At 48.0% G+C, this 24,452-nt stretch overlaps 1 long non-coding RNA gene across 1 annotated transcript in view; it reads right to left on the bottom strand.

Annotated features, from left to right (window-relative positions):
* Positions 1–754: 754 nt before the first annotated feature.
* LOC144817931 (uncharacterized) overlaps positions 755–24,452 on the bottom strand; it is a 162,750-nt gene continuing 139,052 nt past the window's right edge. The window contains exons 2-3 of the long non-coding RNA XR_013607002.1: positions 22,696–22,805; positions 755–870 (exon numbers count right to left, since the gene is read on the bottom strand). This is a non-coding gene — a long non-coding RNA (uncharacterized LOC144817931). The remainder of the gene's footprint in view (positions 871–22,695; positions 22,806–24,452) is intronic.

Here is a 24,452-nt window from a genome sequence, read left to right on the forward strand (position 1 = left end):
CGGAGCTTTAAAAGCATCCCAATTATTAGGAATGGAGGTATCAGAGGGATCATTAAAGGTAAAAAATTCATTGAAAAATTCCGCACTTTCCTTCAAAAAAACTGAGTCAGATAAAAGAAAGGCGTTAAATTTCCAACTACTAAATTTAGAGGAGATAAGGGAAAGATCAAATGAGGTAGAAACAGGGGCATGGTCAGAAATAAAAATGGAGCCTATAGCAGATTTTTGAATGGAGGGGAGTAAGGATTTACTAACCAAAATGTAATCGATTCTAGAACAGGTGTGATGCACACGAGAGAAAAAGGTATACTCCAACACATCAGGGTTACATAACTTCCAAGAATCATACAAAGGACGCGAGGCAATGGCAGATTGGAAGCTCTTATGAGATTTGTCAGAGAAGGGGTCGAGCCATTGGTTAAAATCACCTGCAATCACAAAATCTGGGCAGTCAATGGAAGAAATCAGGGCTTTAATAGCATTCCAAAACTTAGGGTCAGGACGTACTGGACCATAAATATTTAGCAGAATCAATGTCTTATTATGGATAATAACCTTAGCCGTTGCCCAACGTCCTTCGTCATCATGTTGAGAGGAGATAATCTGTACATTCAAAGCTTTGTGAAAACAAATAGCAACCCCCCCTTTTTTAAGAAGAGCCGGAGAAAATACAACCTGACCCACCCACTGTCTCTTTATGCGTTTCTTGAAGAAAAACAACTTGAGAACCAATTTTGGATAAATGAGACAATACCTTTTGACGCTTGACAGGGTGACCAAGACCTCGCACATTCCATGAGACAAAATTACACACCATTGAGGAGAGGGGTGATGGGCGACATGTGGAGAGAACACATGGCAAGGGAAGCACTACAGAAAAGGAAACAACAAAGACATAAAATATGTGTAAAGAGAACTCTTAAAATACTCACAACACAAATGTAAAATCTGGACAAAAGAATGAAATGCACCATGAAGGAGAGTAATCGAGAAAGAGATTGCAGAGGAAACGAAAGATATGGAGCAGTGAAGAAGAGGAAAAGGAATGCAGGAAGAAGAGAAGAGAGAAAAGAGATAAGAGGAGAGGTATAAAAGAGAGCAGATAAAAGACAGAGGAAAGTAAACAGATCAAGGCACAGAAGCCTGATCGGAGAGATAGCGAAGAACAAAAACATCAGGGGCAAGGATACGCCGGGAAGGGGAGACATCCCCAGGAGCAACCGAGAAAAAGGACATATAAAGGGTAAAGAGAAGATTGTAAGAGCGAAAAACAGGAGAATATGAATAAAAGACGAAAGAGAAGAGTCAAACAGAGACAGAGGAGAGAAGTACAGATTAATAGCGAGAAGGAAAAAGGAAGCAACATGTAAGAACATTAAGAAAGGTGACAAGAAATAGGATTAAGCAACAGTGTCCATCGTCGAAGGAGAAACACTCTGGAGATAAGCATGGAGCTTTTGAGGATCATCAAATGAGCGGGTCCGACCATTATGAGTGATCTTGCAGAAGCATGGATGAAGAATGCCATATTGAATGTGTAGTTGTCGCATAAGAGGCCGTAGATTCAAGAATTCTTTACGTCTGGCATTAGTCGCAGTCGAGAGGTCTTGTGAGATGAATATGTTGTGACCAGACCACTGGAGACGTCGTTTCAGCCTGGCAGCTTTTAAAACAGTCATCAGCTCCGTGAATTCTAGAAAGAGCATGATAATGCCACAAGGTTTGTTAGAGGCAGAGTTAATACGGAATGTTCAGAGGGTGTGACGCAGGTTGGAGATCCAAAAGTTCTTGTAGAAATTTTTGTAAAAAAGACACCATGTCAGGCCCTTCCAGATTTTCCGGAATACCATAAACGCGTAGGTTGTTTCTCCGATTACGATTTTCCAAATCCTCCGTGTGCAGCTTAAGTTTGAGAATTTCTTGCTCTAGGAGAGGGATTTTAGTCGAGACATCTTGAATGTCACTAACCCTTTGCTCCAAATTTAAGACTTTGCCCTCCATAAGTACCCAACGGTCTTCAATCTGTTTGAGCCTGTCATTAGTCGTACTCATAAACGGTTGTAGGCCGCGAACCTCCTCAAGGATTGAGTCCAGGACAGGATTAGAGGAAGACTTAATGGGAGAGGGCGGGTCATTCTTAGGCCGCTTAGGTTTGGTACCAGTCTGAGACAATTTGGAGTCATTGGCCATGGCAAAAGTGTGAGCAGGGGCCAAAAGTCGTGGCAAAAAATAAACAGCAAGAAGGATACTGCACAGTAGATAGTAGGTATGAATAGTAGTAGAGACACTGAGCCAGCTGAATGAAAATCGCAGGTTGCAGAAAAAAGATGGCACTGAGGTATGAGGAGATACGATAGCGAGGTGTAGCGTTAAGACGTGAAAAAACTAATATCCATCCTCATAAAGTGCATTGATAATGAGTAGGGCATGAGGACAGTTAAGCGATATGGTCAAAACAGCAAGCGGCTGAATACTTGTGGCATATTGGAAAAGAGAAAAAGGTCAGTCAGGCCAAACGCGGCATTGTTAAAATGGCGGCACCCCTTTCTGCCAGAGAACACTGAGTCAGTCATTAAAAACCGATAAGGGGCAAAAAATGGCAGGTAAACAACAAGAAAAATGCCACACTGGTGAAGAAAATTGACAGAGCAGAAGGATATTGCGAAATTAGTGGCAGGGATTAGAAGCGGTGAGGAGAACGACGACTCGAGCTAAGCGACCAAAATGGCGGACGCCCGCGTCGCGTCAGAAGGAAAAGTTACCGCTAGGCATGTAGACTCCACACAGCATGAAAGCCACTTCTGTCGGCAACATCAGGGTCGCGAAGCCTTCCACCAACAGTGGAGCCACCTCAGACGTCCAGAAAGCAGGAAATAGCGCTCTCACGGCATCCGTGAAGAAAGTCCGTCGCGGAGCTCACGGAGAGTGCGTCTTCACCGTCCGGCGCGCAAGCCACGCCCCCTTCCCCTCTCCCTTTCTTCACTATATTCATCTGTTCTGTAGCCTGCCTCCCATTTGTCTGTAAGGCAAGTTTTTTTCTGCCTTCTTGTCTTCCTTAGCCAACAACCAAAGCTCCCAGCAGTTTCAACTCTACAGTCACTCTTCTTCCGGGGACACTTTCTTGACTAACCCAGCCATGAGGCTCTTCCTTCCTCCTGTGTTCAGTTCCTGGAGAGAGAGTGCGAGCCATTGAGCGGAAAGCATCCCACAACACATTCAACTGTCCCCACAGAAACACGCAGACTCATTTGTATGCTCTTGCATGCCTAGAGGAACCACATTGATATATATCTTAGTTCATTGTAATCACCTGTTCACACAAAACTCCTTGCTCAGAGCAGCTTATTCCCTCGACCAAAAACAACCAATTGTCTAATGCCTATTGCCTTCACTATACAGAATTACTGAGCTAAGCCCATAACTGGCCACGGGTTTACTTTGCTTAATGGTGTTAACTAACCTCTTCACCACCTATGATTTGGCTTTATGATTGGACAACCTACAACTTTAGCTATTGCATTGTTTGATGAATGTACATAGGAGGAAAAGAAATGAATGTGACAAACATCATTGTTGAGTATATTTTTCAGATTTCGAATAATCCCACATGCATTCTGATGGAAGCACTTCCTGGAAGGTGGTATGAGATATCGCCAGCTCATAGCATGAGGTAGGAGAGGAATACTCTGGGTGGAGTCAAGTCAAAGCCCACTTTATGCATATTTTAAAGGAATTAATATAAATCTGTCATCCAGACAGATGTGCTGTCAAGCCAGACCTGGAATGGGAAGTTACACAGATAGACCATTATTACACACAATCTAAGATTTACGATAGTCATGTACTAATGTTTGGTGTATTTTGTCATTCTTGGACATACTACTTTGGGGATCATTCAGAGTATGTGGAACGCTGAAAACCCAGCAAAATATGTAGAAAATGGTTTGCATTCAGAGAAAAGTACTGCATTCCTGCCTATTAGTAAGAGTGCACAAGCAAAAATCTGGTACAAATTATAAACCAATAATTACGGACAAACAGACATATGCAATGCTTACACAGTTACTTTCAAATTTCTAGTAATGTCATGTTTACTGGTAGTGGTAATGCTTTTACCGAATCGTGGTATGACAGCAAAAAATCTAACATGTTACAAATGACTCCATGGGTGGAGCGGTGCTCATTTTGTCCAAATGGCAAAGCAGTGCAGCTCCACTGTACATAAACAGTATAACCTATTCAATCAGAGTCCTGAACGTTCTTCTACTGATGCCCTAAAAACATTCTTCCAACTCTTTAAAGAGGCTAGTTTTTTAGTGTTGCTCGAAACCACACTGGGCCTTATAACATCCCTAATATCACCCTGTAACTCCTCCCCAAACTGACTGATCCTAGAGGTATTGATAACTGTGAGAAAGGAGATGCCCATAAAATTAATAGGGGTTGCAAGTGAAAACCTGAGGATCCCCTTAAAATGAAGATTTTTCCCAGTATTTTACACTTAGGTGAGTGTTAACGGTTACTAAGGAGTTTGTAGGGTTCAGGGAAGGGTAATGGTAAGGAATCTTAAGGGATTTTTGGGGGTCAGGGAAAGGTAGTGTTAAGGGGTAGTAATGAGTTATTAGGTTTCATGGAAAGGTAGCTATAAGTGGTAGTAAGGTACTTTAGGGTTCAGATATGGGTAGTGTTAAGTAGTAGTATAGGTTTCTATTCAAAGAAGAGTAGAAGTTAAGGGGTAGGCTTGTGTCTTTACAGTTCAGGGAAGGGTAGCGTTTAGGGTTTGTAAGGGATTTTTAGGGATCAGGGAAGAGTCAGTTAAAATTACAGTATATTAAATTAATTAATATTTAAGGAATATGTCTGAAGTAAATTACATCTTATAGCATTGGAGTAGTAAACGATTTTAGACTTCATGGAAGGGTCGCATTTTAGGGCAGTAACAGGTTTTGTGGTTCAGGGACGGGTAGCATAAGCAGTAGTCAGATGTATGAAATTACAACGCGTGCTTTTACCACGCATGCCTTTACAACGCGGTTTTTACAACGCATGCCTTTACAACGCATAGTGCTTTGGGGCGCTGGATAGTGAATTGTTTAATTTACTATTCCAACTCCAGTCCCCGTGGATAGTAGGGAAGGTGTTGGATAGTAAATTAAACCTATTCCCTACCCTAGAGCGCCCCCCAGCGCAATGCGTTGTAATGGTTTGCGTTGTAAAAGTTGCGTGTAAAGGCACTGCGTGGTAAAAGTTGCGTTGTAAAGGATGTTTCCCGCAGTAGTCCGATGTTTAGGATACAGGGAATGGTAGCATTGAGCTGTGGGAAGGAGTTTTTTAGGCTTCAGGGAAAGGGTATTATGGGGGTATAAGGATTCAGGGATGGGTAGGGTTAACAGTAGGGTTTTTTTGGGTTCCAGGATGGTCAACTGTAAGGAATAGTAAGGGTTTTTATGATTCAGGAATGAGCAGCGTTAAGGGGCACCAAGGGGTTTAAGATGGGTGGCTTTTATGGGGTAGTCCAGGTATTTTAGGGTGCAGGGATGGGTAATTTTAAGGAGAAGGAATGTTTTTTTTGGGTTCCGGGAAGGCAGTATTAAACAGCAGTAAAGATATTTTTGGGTGCAGGGTGGGATAGCTATATGGAATAGTAAGAGGCTTTTCGGGGCAGGGTGGGTAGCATCATGGAGTAGTAATGGTTTTTATAGTTCAGAGATCGGTAGAATTAAAGGTAGCAAGGTTTTGGGGTGGAGGGAAGGTTAGTGGTAAAGAGTGGTAAGGTGCTTTTTAGGTTAGTGGAAGGGTCACATTAAAGGGTGGTAAGGGTTTTTAGGATTGATTGAGGGTAGCTTTAAGGGGTAATATAAGAGTTTTAGGTTTCAGGGAAGAGAAGCGTTATGTAGCAGTTAGGGCATTTGAGGATGTCGGGAAGGGTAGTGTTAAGGGTAAACGTTTACCACAAACCTTTTTGCCCGCAGGAAATCACAACGCGGTTGTTACAACGACCGCTAAATTACATCTTATAGCATTGTAATTTCTAAAACTTAAATACTAAATTATAATTAAATTAACTTTGTGGAATTGAAATATATAAATCTAGAAATAATACTTACAAACATACCTACGAAGTAAGGGCACAAAAGATGTAAAAACTGTTAGTTGAAGGATCTTCTGGTGTGCTTATCTTGAAATAATGACTCTGGATGTAAAGGTTGACGAAGGAACGACAGACTGTAGAGAGAGGGGTAAGCAAGGGGGAGCCAAAAGGCTTACAAAAAGTTCTACATGCATGTCTCTCAATACACTAAACCTTTAAACTAAGAATTAGAAAGAAAAATTCACCATTCTCTCAGGGAGTGCCATTTTAAGGTATCTCTGAAGTTGATGATGATGATGGAAAAGGGAGGGCTCGGACTGCACTACAGCAAATCATTTCTCCCTAGACCCCTTCTCCCATCTGTGCAGTTGCCAGAAAACTACAGTGGCATGTGTGAGACATAAAGGAATTTAGGCCAAGCTCCTTTTCCAACACAATAGCTTGACATGATAAATAGCCTGGGATGAATGTATGACATTGTTCTGCATTCTGTCCATTAATTGTTGTTTTTGCATGATAAATAGCCTTGGCTTACATTGCTTGATAATAAATGATCACAGCTGATTGAAAGTTAAGCACTCTTTCTGTGGAAGCACACACTTTTGGCCAAATCAGAAGTTGTACTCAGATGAACCAACATCTGGGAGGAGCCACAGTCCATCACTGTAATTATCCTAAAAGCTCTTTTTTTTATCACATCACAACGCATCCACTGACACCTGCGCTGTCATGCAAAACCTAGAAATGCTGCTTCACAATCAGTCAAAGGCAGCAAACTAATTACTGCTATGTACTGTTCAATAGTTATGAAGGAGAAAAATATCCTCAGGGGCATCACGCTTTAGAAGCACCTAGTAAAAGGTCTCATATTTTTTCATTTTCTTGTAATGCCCATACAGTCAAATCAGTGACTCTTTTCATTGCTATTTTCACTTTTATCTTTGGGCACTTTTTTGTGCAGTAACATTAGTGGCTCCTTTTTCATTGCTATGTCATATAAAAGGGATGTGTTGAATCTGCAATGTAACTTTTTCTATATATTGTCAAAGAGGACCTAGATCCTTAGTAAAACCTCTTATCCCACTGCCATCAGCTTCTGCACTGTTACACCCTTTCTATGCCCTGTCTGTCCTACACCCTTGTTTTTTTCCGCTCAGTCTTTCTTCAATGTGCCCACATTACTTTCCTGCCTTCCCATCAGGCCCCACTGTCTCATTGTTTGCGCTTTCACTGGAGGGGCATAGCTAGACCCAGATGGAGTAGGAGGCTCAGAACTGTCTAAATAGGTGACACACAAGGGCCAATAAATGAAAAACCGGCTCCTGCAACCCTAGCAACGGCGGAAGAAGTTTGAGACGACAGATGAGAGCAGCCAGCCGGGGGAACAAAATGGCGACCAGGCCGATGGCGGAGGATGCCTATGAGCAGCCGCGGAGGCAGAGACTGCGGTGAGAAGTGGAGGAATTGGGACATGGCCTGGAGAGTCCGGAATTGAGCTGGGGCTGGCGGCTGGGAGTACCTAGGAACTGCAACGAGGGCAGCCGCTGGCGATGGCGGAGAGCGTGGTTGATGCCTCTGCTGCACTTAAAACGCCCCCGGAGGAGCAGGCAAGAATCAGGGAGCAGTCGGGCCTGCTTGGCCTCCACCAGGCGTAGTGAGACCAGGCCCATAGAAGGAACTGCGACAATGCGGGCAACACCCTAGCACCCATCGCATCTGCCTGCAAGAATCCGCCTGGAGGACAGGATTGCGGAGCAGTGGACCGAGGGGTGCATGGGACATCTCGAGCAGACCAATCAAGAGCTGTCACCGTCAAAGTGTGGGAAATGCCAAGAAGGACCGATAAAGCCCCTCTGGACACAGGTGAGCAGGCCCGTACTCTGCGTGGCAAAGCGAACAGAGCATAACATAATAAGCCCTCCTAGTGAAGGGCACAGCAGCTGTATTAAAAAGGAGACTCTCCTACCGACTGAGCAGCGGGAGGAAGGCACGAGAATAAGGAAAGCTCGCATAAGGGGTTATTGGAAAAAACGAGAACCAGGTCCATAAAGAAAGGACACAGTCATGCGCCAGGATCCCTATGCTCAGGCTGGTCCTCCCTGAGGAGCTCGGCCCTCACGGACTTCAGAGAATGAGAAACCAAACAGTGGCATGACCAGCAGATCTCGCACCCACTGCTGACCTGCACTGAGGGTGGAGACATGGGCATGTGAATCGAAGACACAGGGATTAATAAAGAAGTGAAGAGGATATACAAGCACAATAGCTCCGAGAGGAGGGGCATCACTATGGGGAAGACCACCAGGAGGAAGGACCCAGATCTGCAAGACCAGGACCCCGACATTAGAGAAGGCCTGGGGACAGGGGGCAGAGGAGGTGCGGAGCAGCAGGAGTGCCCCGTCCCCCAATGCTCCAAGACTTACTCCCGGCCTTAGAAACCAAAAGGATGGCAGTGGAAAATAAAATAGATACTCTGAGAGAGGACTTGGGGCTCCTTAGTGAGGATCATAGACCCCTGGCGGAAAAGGTCACTACTAATGAGAGCAACATTAAAGATATGAGGCCACTGATCACCACCGCGAGAGACAAAATCGTGGACATGGAAAAGAGAGTGCACACCCTAGAGCTAAGAGCAGAGGATGCTGAAAATAGGTTGCACAGCAATAATCTGAGGGTTGTAGCCCTTCCGGAAAAAGCTGAAGGTAACAACATGGTTGCATACATAGAAATATGGATCTGAGAAAACATCACTGAGGAGGATCTCTCCCCTTACTTTGCCTTGGAATGAGCCCACAGGGTCCCAGCATGGCCGCCCATGCCGGGTGGGCCTCCACAGCTGGTAGTGGCATGCTTGTTGTTTTATAAGAACCGGGACTACATGCTCTGCCAGGCCAGGCTATAAGATCACATAGTGGTGGACAATAGTACAGTCAGAATCTTTCCAAACTTCTCCCAAGAGGTTCAGATGCAGCGAGCGTCCTTCCTGGCGGGGAAAAGGAAACTACGCCAGCTGGGGACCCCATACTCAATGATATTCCCAGATAAACTACCTGTGGTGCCCACAGCGGGAGTAAGGCTCTTTACGAACACCACAGGAAGTATGGGATTGGATTGATCGCCAGGCCGGACAGGCATACACGAGAATCGTGGGAAATCATTGGATAGTCCACAGAGAAAAGGGGGGACAACCCGGAGGGTCCACACTGCGGCGGAAACACAGAAGGAAAGAGACAGAGCGGTGGTGGCGCTTGCATCGCTGAGGGCGTCAGAGGCCGGGGACGCGCCCTCGCCGACAGGGGATGAGTCTAGAGAATTGGACTCTGATCATAGTTCCAGCACTGTGGGGGACCTCCGTCTAGAACTCCCAGATGTGACTCCAGGGACGGCAGATGATATCATCTGAACTGTATCCTGCAAGCACATATCAGAAGGTGGAGGTGGGTGGGATTGCTGGAGTGCTGATGACTGAATGGCGACTGGGAAGGTTACGTGCTATGTTTATGCAACGTACCGGATGAGGGATGGCCCCGGGACGGCGGGTGGCTAAGCAACTTCCACTGCCTCCGAACAATATATATTTTGTTTTAATTGCACAGTTTGCATAGAGCTTGGATGGGGAGAAACACTCACTTGTCATAGGGTTTGGGAGTATGGGGTTTGAGAAGTTGTTAACTGGGGTAACTGCAGAATCCATAAGTCAACTGTTACGATGAATAAAACCTTTGAGGGCTAAACAGAACCCTATGGAGAAGTCATCCACAGACGGGTGTGGACTAAGGTGGCGACGAAATTTATTATTGGATAACTATACGAACTATACGCTGATGACCTGGAACGTTAGAGGAATGAATACAGGAAGAGACATAGGAAGACATAAAGTTTCCTCCTATCTGAAAAGAAGGGGGATTCTATATAGCCCTCCTGCAGGAAACGCATTTCCTGGCTCCCGAGGGAGCTGCACTACAAGGCAGATGGCGGGGACAGGTGTATTATACTTCATGCTCGGCATTTGCTAGGGTGGGTGATGATCTGGATAAAGACGGGGTCCCCTTTCAACACAAAGGAGGCTGGGTTGACCCGTATGGTAGATACATAGTGATCACTGGGCGACTAGATGGCCAGGATGTTACAATTATCAACTTATATGGCCCTAATTTAGATCAATGCGCATTCCTGTCTGACATGTCTGGCACACTGGCGCTTCATTTGACACTCTACAATCCTGGGGGAGACTGTAACTGTGTGGTGGACCCAATGTTAGATCACTCACACCCGCCTCTTAGGGATGCCCCAACCATTAGGACTGCGAGAACCTTTACAGAGTGGCAAACCAGATGGGGGCTGGTGAACACATGGAGGCGCACACACCAGACAACTTCAGACTATTCCCACTTTTTGCATGTACATGACTTAGACGTCCGACTAGACACCTTTATGTGCTCCACTGATATACTTGCACTAGTACAAGGGGTGGAATACCTGACCCGAACGATATCAGATCATAAACCGGTCCTGATGCGACTAAACTGGGGGATGTGCAAACAGCCCATTCCTAATTGGCTGCTCAAACCGAAAGCCCTAGAAGATCAAGTATTCATTGTGGAAACTCAACGCCACATAGTTCACTACTTCTCCGTGAACACAGACTCTACCTCGTCATGACTGATGGATATGGGCACCTTTAAGGCACTGATTTGGGGAAGATGAATGGCGACCTCCATTGGGGTACATCGCACATTGGTGACGGATATAGAGAACCCAGAGAAAAAATTACGCGAGCTAGTGAAGCGAAGACCTGCACACCCAGAGATTTGACAGGATGTCCTAGACGCGAAGGAGAATGTAGCCGTGCAGGAACAGCGACGGCGCTGCTTTGATTATAAAAAATATATGGAGCAAACCCACACGGAAAGAGATAGAACGGGATTTTTGCTGGCCTGGTTGGCCAACCCGACCCATAGGGGTACCCCTATAATGGAAATAGAGGATCAGAATGGGCGCCACTGATATAGATAGGACGAGATAAACGCCAGGTTCATGGAGTATTATATGTCTATTTACAAAAGTGTAGGGATACGGGAGGAGACAACGCTTGAAGACTTTCTTGCTTCCCTCCCCCTCCATACCTTGATAGAAGAAAATGCTGTAACAATGGGGGCCGCCATTATCGAGTCGGAAGCACGGAGAGCAACTAAAGACTTAACCAGAGGCAAAGTCCTGGGAACGAGTAAGTCGTAAAACTGGTGGAGATGTATGAAGCGGCGAGAGAGGAGAAAGTGCTCCAGAGCATTACAAGAGAGGCACTTGTAATTCCACTGCTTAAACCGGGTAAATCACCCCTAGCTTGTACGCCCCATAAACCATTATCAATGCTTAATTTAGACTTTAAAATATTAAGCAAACTCTAAGCAACTTGACTCCTCCCATTCATGACTACACTAGTCCACCCGGTTCAGGCGGGGTTTATCAACGGCAGAAACACAGCTCTTAACATTAGACGGTTACTGTCTATACTGGAGGTAAGCGTCAAGGAGGATGGTGTTGGAGCGGTTTTTGCCATTGATATTGAGAAGGCTTTTGATAGACTGGAGTGTGGAGTCTTGGAGCGAATGCAACTGGGGCAAGATTTCTTACGTTGGGGACAGCTGCTTTATATCGAACCACTGGCAAGAGTGTGAACGGCCCGGGTGATTTCCGGGCAGTATGGGGTGAAGAGAGGAACATGCCAGGGGTGCTCTCTCTCCCCGTGGCTGTTTGCACTAGCTATGGAGCCTTTGGCTTGCCTTGCTCGGCTGGGAGGACAATACCAGGGACTACAAATAGGAGGACATACACATCATTCTGCACTCTATGCAGATGATCTACTTCTATTCCTGAGAGATTTTGAGAGGTGAATTGAGAGCAGCTCGAGAAATTATGACAGAATTTGCTGGACTGTCAGGACTCAAAGTAAACTGACAGAAGTCCAGACTTTTCCCACTAGTGCAGAACCGGGAACCACCAGAGGGACTTGGAGACCTGGTGTGGGAGCCTCACTGCCTAAAATACCTGGGTGTTAAGATATATCACTCCCAACCTCATCTTCAAAAGGGGAACGTAGGCAGGATGTTATGTTCCTTAAAAGACAGCATGACATTCTGGAGTACTCTCCCTCTGTTGGTCGCCGGTAGGGTGGCACTATTAAAGTTGATATCCCTCCCACAAATATTATACCTGTTTACCACATTACCCGTTTGGATACAGAGAGCCTGGTTCTCGAAATTAGACTCACTCCTGGTTTCCTTTTCTTTGGGGACAGGCTGGCGTATAGTGGCCCTGGCGACCTTGAAATGACCAATGGAGGAAGGGGGACTGGCAGTTCTCGACTTTGAATCATACTACTTAGCGGGACAATTGTAATGTATTACACTGTGGCTAGCGAGGAGACTGACACCAGAGAGGGAGAGCCGGGACCTTTCATACCTGAACGGAATGTGCTTCTAAGGACACTTTTGAGGGTGAGGGGAGCACCACAGCATGGTGCCAGGGAAATGCAAGTGGTGCAGCGTTGTTGGGGGGAGATGTTTCCAAAAAACAGAAACTTGAGCACCCTACTCACCAGACCTTCTAACGACAGTAATACAGGAGCTGCCACATGGGGGGCAGTGGAGAGGGTCGGAGGACTGGATGCAGGCAGGGGCCACTAAATTGGGAGATATGTACGGAGAAAGTTAGCTCCGGTCCTTTGAGGACTTTAGCACAGACTAGGACATTCCTCAGGCCACTTCCTGCTGTACGGAGCATGAACGGCAGCGGTCAGGAGACACTGGGGGACAGGCACTGTAGAACTCAAAAGCCACACTACAAGTGAATACATATGAATGGCAGGGTGCAAGATGAAGGAGGTAACATGCCTATATAAAGTGATCGGTAAGGCCTCCCTCCAACCCTTGACAGTGCTGCGGAGCAGATGGGAGAGGGATTTGGGCATTCTGACTGGATCAGCACACTAGATAGAACTTATAAGGTTTCGAGAAACGCACGATTCAAATTAATCAACTTTTATATACTCCATCAGGCCTACCTCGCCCTGGAATGTATTAATAGATTCTTCCATAGGGAAGACACGAGTTGCTCAAGATGTGGAGAAAACGGAGAAGTCATGAAACAAATGTTCTGGAATTGCCAAATGATACAGAGATACTGGCAGGAGATCACGACTATAGTGAGTGGAATAATAGAGCGAATAGTTCCCTGTGGGCCAGCACATGGCCTCCTTAGCTTATTTTCCCACATATCTAAAACAAGGGTTACTGATAGGTTTCAAGACCTTGCACTCATACTAGCCAAACGAGAAATCACACGACGTTGGAAGGTGCCACGGGGACCCTGAATAGCTGATTGCAAAAGAGAGCTAGAAACATGTGCGGTGTGAGTACAGGGTGCTGCTAAGGAATGCATGCAGAGGGATAGGAGCAATGGAACGAGTCAGAGCATGGGAGACACTGGTGGAAGGAATGAAAAACCCGGAACCCGACTCGGGCCGATCAACACCCTCAGCACACTCGCAACAGGGGACCCCACCAAGCCATGAACAGGGAGGGGTTAGGGAAGGTGCTCAATGACAATACTAGTCATGGTCAGGAGACAGTCACAACATTAATGAGTGGGCATAATGGGATAGATCAGAAATGTAAAATGCTAAGTTTTCTGAACTGTGAATGAGCACCTAGCGAAAGGGTAATGGAACCTGCAGTAAAGGAATGGGAGGAGGGAGTTAATTGGGGAATGTTTAGGAAAAGAATAGAAATAAACAGTATTTGATGGACATAATGATTGCTAATTAGACCAAGAACGGAGAAGACATCATATAGCTGATCAGTAAAAATGTATGTGAAAAAGTTGTATTACGCTGAAAATGAATACAATGTGTTTTAAAAAAAAAAATGTTTGCGCTTTCAGGACATAAACAAAGCAGAAGGTAAACATCAGCAGTCAAATGAAGCCTGATGAAAACAATTGGGCCTATTCACAAAGGTAAGCTTGCACATGAGTAACTCTACATATGTAAGTTTACTCTTACACTTTTGAGTAACTTTACTACTGTGGGCTATTTCCCAATTTACCCCTGTAAAGTTACTCAAAAGTGTCAACTTATGTCTCCATTCCTGGTACAGGGGTTGGAGCCAAATTTACAAGTATTAAGTTACCAATGCCAAAAGGTAGCAGTAGTAAGTCCAACATCACATATGGCCAACCATTGTTACTGCAAAATCGTCCCATAGAAGGGGGCGTGGCCAAGGCGGCGATCATGGCGGACGCACTCTAAAGAGCTCCGTCCCGCCGGCGCAATATCCTGCCTGAATATCCTGCAGCGCCCCGACTCACTACCGTCCTGGTGAAGCGCCTGGCCTCCAACAGTGCTGGGGAAGCTCCGATGGTGTTCTGGGGTCATTTGCGGCATCCACGCCGGAGATCTGAATCGGAAGGCTACGGGGCCCGCACCGCTCGGGAGAGCCGGGGCCTTGCGCTTCCTCAAGCCCAGCCGGAAGTGCACCGAAGTAGCGGGCGGAGGAGACGGGGTTCGCCGGACCTCATCTGTGGCGGCGGACGGACCCGACGCTACACGGCGATCCGCCGGCGGCTGCTGCGGACCTTGACACACTCTGGAGGCGGATCAGTGATCGGGAGCCGGGTAAGCCACCAGCTCGAGCAAGAGACACCGCGGGGGGAGGGGAAGCACCCTCGACCGGGCCTACTCTCACTCGGCGGCCTAGTCGGACCGCGGGAGCCTGGGGACCCGAGAAGGGGGAGGAGCTCACCACGCTTGCCCCTCTGACCATCACTGACCGGGCACCCCCCCCAGCGACCTGCGGGGTGTGTGACGTCCTGGGTGCTGGCGCCTCTACCCCCTGCCTGTAAGCCGGTGACGCTTGGCGCTCTATCCTGCCTACTGGCGCTATTCCTGGGGCTGGTGAGTGCTGCAGTGCCCCTTTGAGAGGATTGTCTGTTCTTCTGTGGCACATACCAGGGCCGGGTGGCGGCAACCGGCGGCCCGTACTCGGAGTGAGAAGGGGGTTCGTCCGTCGCCCCCGCGGCCTGATTGGACTGCCCTCCTGGGTCCGTGGTTCACCATGACGAGAGGTGGCAATAGCGGCAACACTGCGAAACAAGGCCCCATTGACAAGTTCACGGGGCCGAGTGGCGGGGCCGGGGCCGCAGGAGGCTCACAGGGATCGGGTCCTGACAACGCGGCACTCATGGCGGCCATCACGCAATCCAGAGACATGCTAGACGCTAAAATTGTTGCCGTGGGTGCTGATGTTACATTGCTCCGGCAGGACCTGCGCAATGCTGTGGCCCGCATTACTGAAACCGAGACCAGGATCACCGAGGTTAAAGACGATGTGGTAATCCTAAAGAAGAAGGTGGCTTCCATGGAGGGCATACAGAAGGGCCTGGCGCTCAGGGTTGAAGACGCAGAAGGTCGGGCCCGGAGAAACAATCTCCGTTTTGTGGGATTTCCGGAGGAGAGTGAGAAGGGGAACATGGCGGACTTTCTGACCCGTTGGTTGGAGGGGTGGCTCCCCCCGGAATCCCTGTCGCGCTGCTTTGTGGTTGAGAGGGCGCACCGAGCATTACTCCCGAAACCACCTGTGGGGGCCCGTCCTCGGCCTGTGATCGCCAAACTGCTCAATTACCACGACCGGGATGTGATCCTGCGACAGGCGCGAGCGCAGGAACCTCTGATGTATGACAATCATAAGATCCTCATTTTTCCTGACTATACTAAGCTAGTGCAGCAACAAAGGCAATCCTTCACTGCGGCAAAGGCGCGACTGCGAGAACTGAAAATTCAATATGCCCTGCTATACCCAGCACGCCTCAGAGTGGTCTTCCAATCACGGACGCAATTCTTTAACTCGCCAGAGGAGGTCTTTGCTTGGACGGATGAAACAGTTCGCATTAGGGTGCATACTCCTCCGGGCAGGGACTCCGACTCTTCGTCTACAGGTGGACCTTCGAGAAATCCCCGGAGGTCACTCAGCAGAAGCAACTGGCGCTCGCGCTCACAGAAGAGTCGCCCTTCACACACAGAGGAGGCCGGGGCGGCTGAGGAGGTGGATAATCCAACATCGGCGTCCTGAGGTCCTGCGCCACGCCGCACATCCTGGCCATGGGGCTACGACTTCTCCTAATGGATCATGGCTGCACCGGAAGAGAAGTTCTAACTTATGACTTTCCATTTCCTTGTGTGCTCCGTGTAATCTGTGTATATGGGACATGTGGGTTGGGGACTGCCTGTATGAGGGCGGACGTACCCACGGGGCTGTTAGGTTAGTTGGGTAAGGGGTAGGTAGACCTAGAGTGGGTAGTTGGGGGGGATCCATTGGGGTAGTAGGTACCTGACCTCCCGTTGGGGGCTGGCGTTACCCTACTCCGCGACAGGTACTTCCATGTTGGTGAGGTATGGGGTGGGGGGGGTGGAGGGGTGGTTCGGGGTCTGGTTGGGGGAGTTGGGGGGAAGGGAGGGTTGCGGGAGGGGAGCAGGGGGGCAGGGGGGTGGAAGGGGGAGGTGGGGCAGTTGGGGTGACTTGTTTTAACACAGTGTCTATTCGAGTTCGCTTAAATTCCTATGTGTGTGTGTGCGATCCATGGGACCCAGGGCCTTGTCGTACATGCCTCCTGATGGCGGGTGACACCCATGGCATAGCATTCCCGCTGGCATCCCTGCGAGTCGTGAGCTGGAATGTACGGGGATGCTTGACAAAATTAAGAGGGGTGCGGTCTTGCGGCTGGGAAAGAGAGAAAGGGCAGACGTGCTACTCCTACAAGAGACGCACCTCCTGGGCTCTAAGACTTTGAGCCTACAGCGCTATGGTTATCAGCAGGTGTATCATGCTGGCTTTGTGCGGGGGTCACGGGGGGTTGCGATCCTTGTCCACCGTAGACTGTCCTATTCTCACGAAGCACAGTGGGTGGACAGATATGGCAGGTATGTTTTTGTCAAAGGGAAAGTGGGGAGCGAATCTATGGTCTTTGGCAGTGTGTATGCCCCCCCTCCTCTGCAGGAAGCCCTTGTCGAGAAGCTATTTGATGTGTGGGCTGAAATCCCGAATGTGTTGGCAATCATAGGTGGTGATTGGAATGACGTGATGAATGGAAGTGTGGATCGCCACAGGCCGGGAGGGGGCCACCTATCTGATACCCTGACTAGGTTAAAGAGCATGGTGCAGGGGATGGGCTGGATTGATGCGTGTAGGTATCAACATGTGCATAGCCGTGAATACACCTATGTTTCTGCTGTCCATGGGTCGTTCTCAAGACTTGACTACTTATTTGTCCCCCAGAGCTGGATAGAGCGGGTGGCCTCCACTTCCATTCTCCCGCGTGGTTTGTCTGATCACTCCCCGGTCTTAATGGACATTCACCTTGACAGGAGACGGCAGCCATTTCGATGGCGCCTCTCCACCTGGCACTTACAGCAAGCAGATTACCAGTCTTGTAAGAGGACCGCGATAGCCCATTACTGGGACGATAACGATAGGCCGGAAACCGATGCGGTGACCCTCTGGGAAGCATTAAAGCCTGTGCTCCGGGGAGTGGATATTGCCTGGTGTGCCGCAGCCCGAGTGGCCCGCAGGGAGGAGCTCACTGATGCGGCTCACAGGGTCCGGGACCTGGAGGAGAGGTGTACGACTGGAAATGATGCTGATGCCGTGAGACAACTGCTCCTTCAGCAGCAAACCCACACCTCCTTGTTGATGGACGAGGCTCGTCAGCTCTGGTTAGCTACACAGAGTAGGATCTACCAGTGGGGGGACAAATCTAGCGCCATGCTGTATCGGCTCTGCCAGACTACGTTTCAGGCGCAATCCTTGCCGAGCCTCCGTGATGAGGCGGGTGAAGCGGTAACGGCCCCACCGTCTATTGCGGCCAGCTTTGCGCGCTACTACGCAGCCCAATATACTCCTCGGAGTCTCTCCCGGTGGAGGATGTAGACAAATTCCTAGCGGATCTCCCGCCACGAGCGTTGTCGGATGCAGGGCGGGCCGAGCTTGACCTTCCGCTGTCGGCCGAGGAGCTGGGCACGGCGCTGGGAGGACTTAACACTGGCAAGGCCCCGGGGCCTAACGGCTTTCCCTGTGAATTCATGAAGATGTTCCATCTTCAGTTGGGAACCTACTATAAGCGAGCGTTGGAGGCGGCCAAGGACAGCGGGCGCCTTCCGGCGGATTGGCGACATGCCGAAATTGTGGTGTTCTGTAAACCTGGGAGGCCCCCTGAACAACATGAGTCCTACAGGCCGATCTCGCTCCTGAATGTGGAGGCAAAGTTGCTAGCAAAGGCCTTAGCTAACCGTCTGCTCCCCTACATAGCGGACCTGGTCCACCCGGACCAGGCCGGATTCATGCCCGGCAGGGCAACACGCCATAATATCAGGCGGGCTCAGGTGGTGGTGGAGGCGGCCCGAGCGACCGGGATTCCGGCGGCGCTTCTCCTGGCGGACATTGACAGGGCGTTTGACTCCCTGAGTTGGGTCTAGCTACGTGCCCTCCTGTCTCGCCTGAACCTGGGGCCCCGTTTTCTTTCCTACGTTCAGCTATTATACACCGACTTAACTGCATCCGTGAGAGTAGCGGGAGCGGTGTCCAACCCCTTCCCTATAGGCCGGGGCACCCGCCAGGGCTGCCCTCTCTCGCCCTATCTATTCGCCCTTGCGATGGAACCGCTGGCGGCATGGGTGCGAATTGATGCGCAAATGCGAGGTGTGGAATGGGTGGCGGGACCTTCTGACAGAATAGCGCTTTACGCCGATGACGTCCTTTTCTTCCTTACGGATTTAAAGAGGTCGGGACCAAGAGTCCTTGAAATTATGCGTATTTTTGGGGAGGTGTCGGGCCTTTGCCTGAACCTGCGGAAGTCTACGCTATGGACGCTGGGAGATCGCGGGAGTCTGGGGACCTGGGCAGATGTCTTGCAGGAGGCTGCTGGAGGAATTAAATACCTGGGGGTCTTCCTCACGGACATCCCGGGGGTCTCGTGGGCTCGAAATGTACTGCCTGTGTGGGACCGCGTGCGCTCGGACATGACGACTTGGTCCAGAATGCCCTTGAATATCTACGGCCGCTCTGCCATTTTTAAAATGGTGGCTCTCCCGCGCCTACTGTACCAATTACAGAACCATCCGTACCCTATTCCACTGCAATGGTTTCGTCGAGTGAACTCGGCGCTGAGTCAGTTTCTTTGGGTGGGTGGGGTAGCAAGAGTAGCACTCCGCACCTGTTTTCTTTCCACTTACTGCGGGGGGCTAGCCACCTCGGACATGCTGTCCTACTACCAAGCGTCCCACCTGTTGATACTCAACGAATGGTGGTATGGTGATCGGAGCGATCCGGCCTATGCGCTTGAGAGGTTATTGATGGACCCAGCAATGTTACATACCATCCTGTACTCAGCAGCGGCGCGAAAGAGGCTTCCGGAGGTCACCCAGGTGGTCTTTCGGGTTTGGCGCGGGGCCCTGCGTCGCATGGGGTGGTGGAACAAACTAACGAGAGAGACTCCCCTATGGCACAATGGGCGACTGCCGGCGCTGGCATCCCTAAGGGGTTTTAATGGCTGGGATGCAATAGGTATATCAGCCCTAGGCCACGTAATGACAGGTACGACTCTAAAGACGTTCCAAGCCCTGCGAGAGGAATATGATATGCCCCCAACTCAGTTCTTCCGCTATCAGCAGCTCCGGCACGCCTTGTCTCCATCCCTGGTTGGCCTAGACTCATTGCCTGAGTTCAGCCCGCTGGAAGCTAAGGTCTTTATGGGTGAGATAGACACGAAGAAAATTTCCAGTATATATCAAACACTGGTCACGCATTGCTCTTCTTCTCTGGATGGCCTGAGGTCTGTTTGGGAGAGGGATATAGGAGACCTAGAAGAGGAGGACTGGAGGGAAGCCTTGGAAGCCCCGAGGGGGGCAGCAATAGCGGTCCGTCTGCGCTTTATCCAGTTTAAATATTTACACAGGGCCTACTATACTAGAGACAGATTGTGGAGGGCGGGCCTGATAGCCTCCCCGGATTGCTTGCGGTGTGGCCGTGAGGTTGGCACCTTTGTGCATACGGTGTGGGCGTGTGAGATTCTGGACTGGTGTCTGGGACTGCCTGTCTGAGGTGCTGGGATGGGACCTCCCCCGCTCCCCACAACTGGGCCTTTTGCATGTTATGGAACGAGTGGGAGGCAACATCTACAAACCCCACTTATTGCTTTTGGCCTTACGGTGGCCAAACGTGATATCGCCCGAGCCTGGAAGGATCCGAGGGCTCCCCTGCTAGGGGTATGGAAGAGGGGATTAGACTTCTGTATGGGGCTGGAGCGTCCGGTATTTGTTGCCAGGGGCTGCCCCCAAAAGCATTTCAAAATTTGGAAAAGATGGGCAGAATATAGAGGGCTGTGGCTGGAACCGCCAGCGTGTCAGGATGTTGATGCAGGACATTCACTTGTGGACCTGGGGTGAATGGATCCACGCACGGACTTGGATATTGCATTATGTTTAGCTCTCGGACTAGGCTGACACTGTGAGGGGTTAGGGGTGGGATCCGGGCGGGAGTATACTGGGATGGGAGTTGGGGGGCAGGGAGTTCGGGAGTGGGTGTTCCTACTGCATATTGCTTATACTGCTAGATGATGATGGTTATTGTGTGTACACTATATCTCTGGTGCTCAGAGTGTAGTGCCGTCTATGCAATGTCTTAACACCCAAATTGAAAATAATAAAAATTGTTTTGAAAAAAAAAATCGGCCCATAGAAAATAATGAAGGCAGGGACTTAAAATGTCACACAATAGAAAATAATGTTACATTAAATTAAATATTTTAAAATGTGCAAAAATATAAACACATTTATTTAATGTTTAAAATTGTATAGAAATAAAATGTATCATTATTATGTTAGCATATTTTAATAACATTTGTTTATGTGCAGATGTATCTAACATTAATTCTATTACAATATAATTTAATTACTTTTAATAAATGATATACATCATTTTAAATAATTATTAATGCATACTAAAATAAGTATTTTACTTAATGTGAGATATTTTTATAAGTTTATATGAAAAATAATGTTAATTTAATATACTATATTTAAATTATTACATGTTTTATTCAAAAGTCTTAATAGTGCTATAGCATTTCTCATTTCATTCTCAATTTAAAGTACATACATAAATTAATATACATTAATATTTAACAGAACAAATATTTTTACAATTTTTCTTTATTCATGTTTATATAAAAATGTTATTAAAATATTGTAAAGTAAATGATAAATATATTCACTTTTTAGAAATAGTTTTTTAACATTAAATTACATTTATTTACATTGTTATCTCGTTTAAATAATTTAATTTAACATTATGTCCTATGAGGGATTATTTTATGTCCCTGCCTCTATTATTTTCTATTCAGGGTGTTGCAGTACAAATGGTAAGACAAATGTGGTACTGTACTGACTCCAGCTCTGAGTCAGAGTACATTTAGGACTGTATGTGGGTCCTTTTTGGCTGTAGTAACTTTAAAAGCAGTTTGTGAATACAAAAAGGGCTTACTCTTTTGTGGGTACCTTCCTACGCCCATCAGTTAACCTCCCTATTACTCTCCTTACTATTCCCTAAATCCAACCTATTTAGTAATAAGTCTGCCCCTCTTCCAGTCACCCCACCCCCGTCCCTCCCACATTTACATGTGTGAGGATCTTCCCATATAAAAGATAGAAGAGTGTCAGACATCACCCTTTCATGTCACCTTATAAGACCAATATCCCTCCATGAAAAGTTCCTTACATGTGGTAACATATCCCCCCACCTCGTTTCCATGGTTGCATATTAGTTAAATCTCATCCCCCCTGTACTATCTTGGCACATATAAGGACATCTCAGCCTACTGACCTGGTGTAACTGTATGTATTGAGAAAATGTAAAGAAAACACTCTTTCACCCAATTATAGGGATTTCGTTGCTAACCATGTTGGCATATTTGTTACGCAAAATAAACCTTCAGCATATTTCTCCACTAACAAGGTGTCGTGTGCCTGGCCTTGCCTACATGAGCATGGACCAGGGAAATCGCCCGTAGTTGATACCAGTGGATGTATGTTGCTGTATGAGAACTGAGGAGTGTTGCCGATATTGGCACTATGAGCAAATGTAAAGAAAACACTCTTTCACCCAATTATAGGGCTTTCGTTGGTAATTTTTCATAAACTTCTATTGTTTGGTTGTCCTCACAGGATTTGATGAGAACTCGTGAGATTGTGGCAAATCTGGGCAGCCATCTTTAGTGCGGTCAGTATTTAACCACTTGTATGCTAATGACAAGGTGAACTCGTCATGAGGCACACTGGAGCTGTGCTCATGACAAGGTCAACTCGTCATGTATAATGGGATTCATAAATATGCAGCACAGGAGGGGAAAACCCCTTAGCAGCCAAGTGGTTAAAGCGCGCCCAGGCCCACTCACCTGCTTTGCCTCAAGAATTTCACAAAGGCAACACCATTGGCATTCCTGCTTCTGTAACGCCAACCAATGAAAATTCAAGACAGGCTCCTGAGCTCTCATCTTACCTTACAATCCACGGCGGCTCTCCGGCGGCCGTTTCTTCTCTGACAAGCGACTATAGTCCTCGGCTACCTGCCTCGCCCACAGTCAACAACCACATCCAACAGTACCGCAGCTAGAAAAAAACAGGCACAACAGTTAGTAAGCACCGGCAAGAACACATTACCAAACACATACCATTTTTGCATGCTTAAACAAAGCACGAAACACTTGAAACTCAGTAAATCAATGCAATTTCTTTAAAGAATCTCCAGAACGCCAAAGGTATCGTCAGCAAAGAACTACCAAGAAATCCCAAAGGAACGAAACAATTATAGATAAGACTCTTGTTGCATTAATTTATTTGTGCAATTTGTTAAGCGTGTAAATACCCGTAGGTGTCTCGGCGCTACGGATGGTTAATGGGTACAGGTGAATTTTCTCCCAGAATATATGTTTTGATTAAAGTTTGTGAAAGGGGTGTTAAATTGCATATCTAAACAATTTCCTGTTTTGTTCATCATTTGTAGGAACTCATAGAACCAGAGTTCAACACACACTCAATCCGGAGAGGACATATGGGTATTTCCTTTCTTCTTCCCCTCCCAGGCACAGAGAACTCCGAGATCATATCTGAAATATCCACAAGATGCCTCCTGTGGATAGAGACAGTAGTTCGTAAGTAGAATACGAGAGGGATTTATAGCAAAGAGAAATAGATTAGCTATGAGTGACATAGGGACTAAAGGAAAGTGTATGTGACAGTAATCATGTTTCCCTCTATTTTAAAAAATTCGACAACTGCGCAAGGAGAAGTTAAGACAATATCTTGAGAGGGCCCTCTTGCTTGGGCCCCACCAATCTTCCTTGTGGAAGGAAGAAGTCATGAGTAGAAAGGTAGGGCATATAGAGTTGGGCCCATATCGTCTCTACAAAGCCACAGTGTGGGTCTGAGGTAAGTACTGCATTGTTCAAACTTGACAGAAGGCAAAGCCCACTGTGATTTCTTTTCCCACATGATATGGATTTCCAAGACATCACATTAAGGAAAACAGCCTGGGGGTGTGGCTTGGGGTGTCAAGATGGTGGTCGCACTCTCAGAGTGCTCAGGACCCTCTCTCATCCGCCACCATCAGCCAAGGTGCCTGGCCCTGCCTACATGAGCATGGACCAGGAAAATCGCCCGTAGTTGATACCAGTGGAATGAGGCATTGATTGGCATTTACATTGTGTTGTGCACACGATCGCATTCACGCTGACAACACAAGATGTCGGATCCGGCCCGTGACTAGACCCCCAGCCTGCACTGCAAATCAGGGCAGTGGTGTGAGGAAGAGACAGCCCAGAAGTGAACACCTGATGTGACCCAAAGGGGTGGCAACCACGGTACGAAGGTGACAAGCGGGAGACCCAGGTGAGAGACTGTGACCCCAGCGGGTGAGCAGGCGCGGGCTCTGGGCCCTGCTGCTGGTCTGCGCTGCCCGGGGACAGGTGTGGGGAGCCGATCCTTATGTGGCCAGTGCCAGCCGGACAGAGGGTCCAGTGGCTCAGCATAGCATCCCCCTCCCATTGCCTTGCATTTGATGATGCAGCTACTGAACTACCTCGGGCATCCCAGGAGAATCGGAGCGTGTCCTCGCTCAGATGCTTTAGGTCGCTCGGCCTAAACTTAACTCAACACTAAGGAGTAGGGGCTTGCCCCAGACTTGCCACCGAATCCTGTGGCCCCCATTGGCTGTTTGTTAGAAATGGGTCTCTAGCTGGCAAGGGTTTGCACCTTTGT

Source organism: Lissotriton helveticus, chromosome 1_1 (genome assembly GCF_964261635.1).
Source record: "Lissotriton helveticus chromosome 1_1, aLisHel1.1, whole genome shotgun sequence".
Lineage (NCBI taxonomy): Eukaryota > Metazoa > Chordata > Amphibia > Caudata > Salamandridae > Lissotriton > Lissotriton helveticus.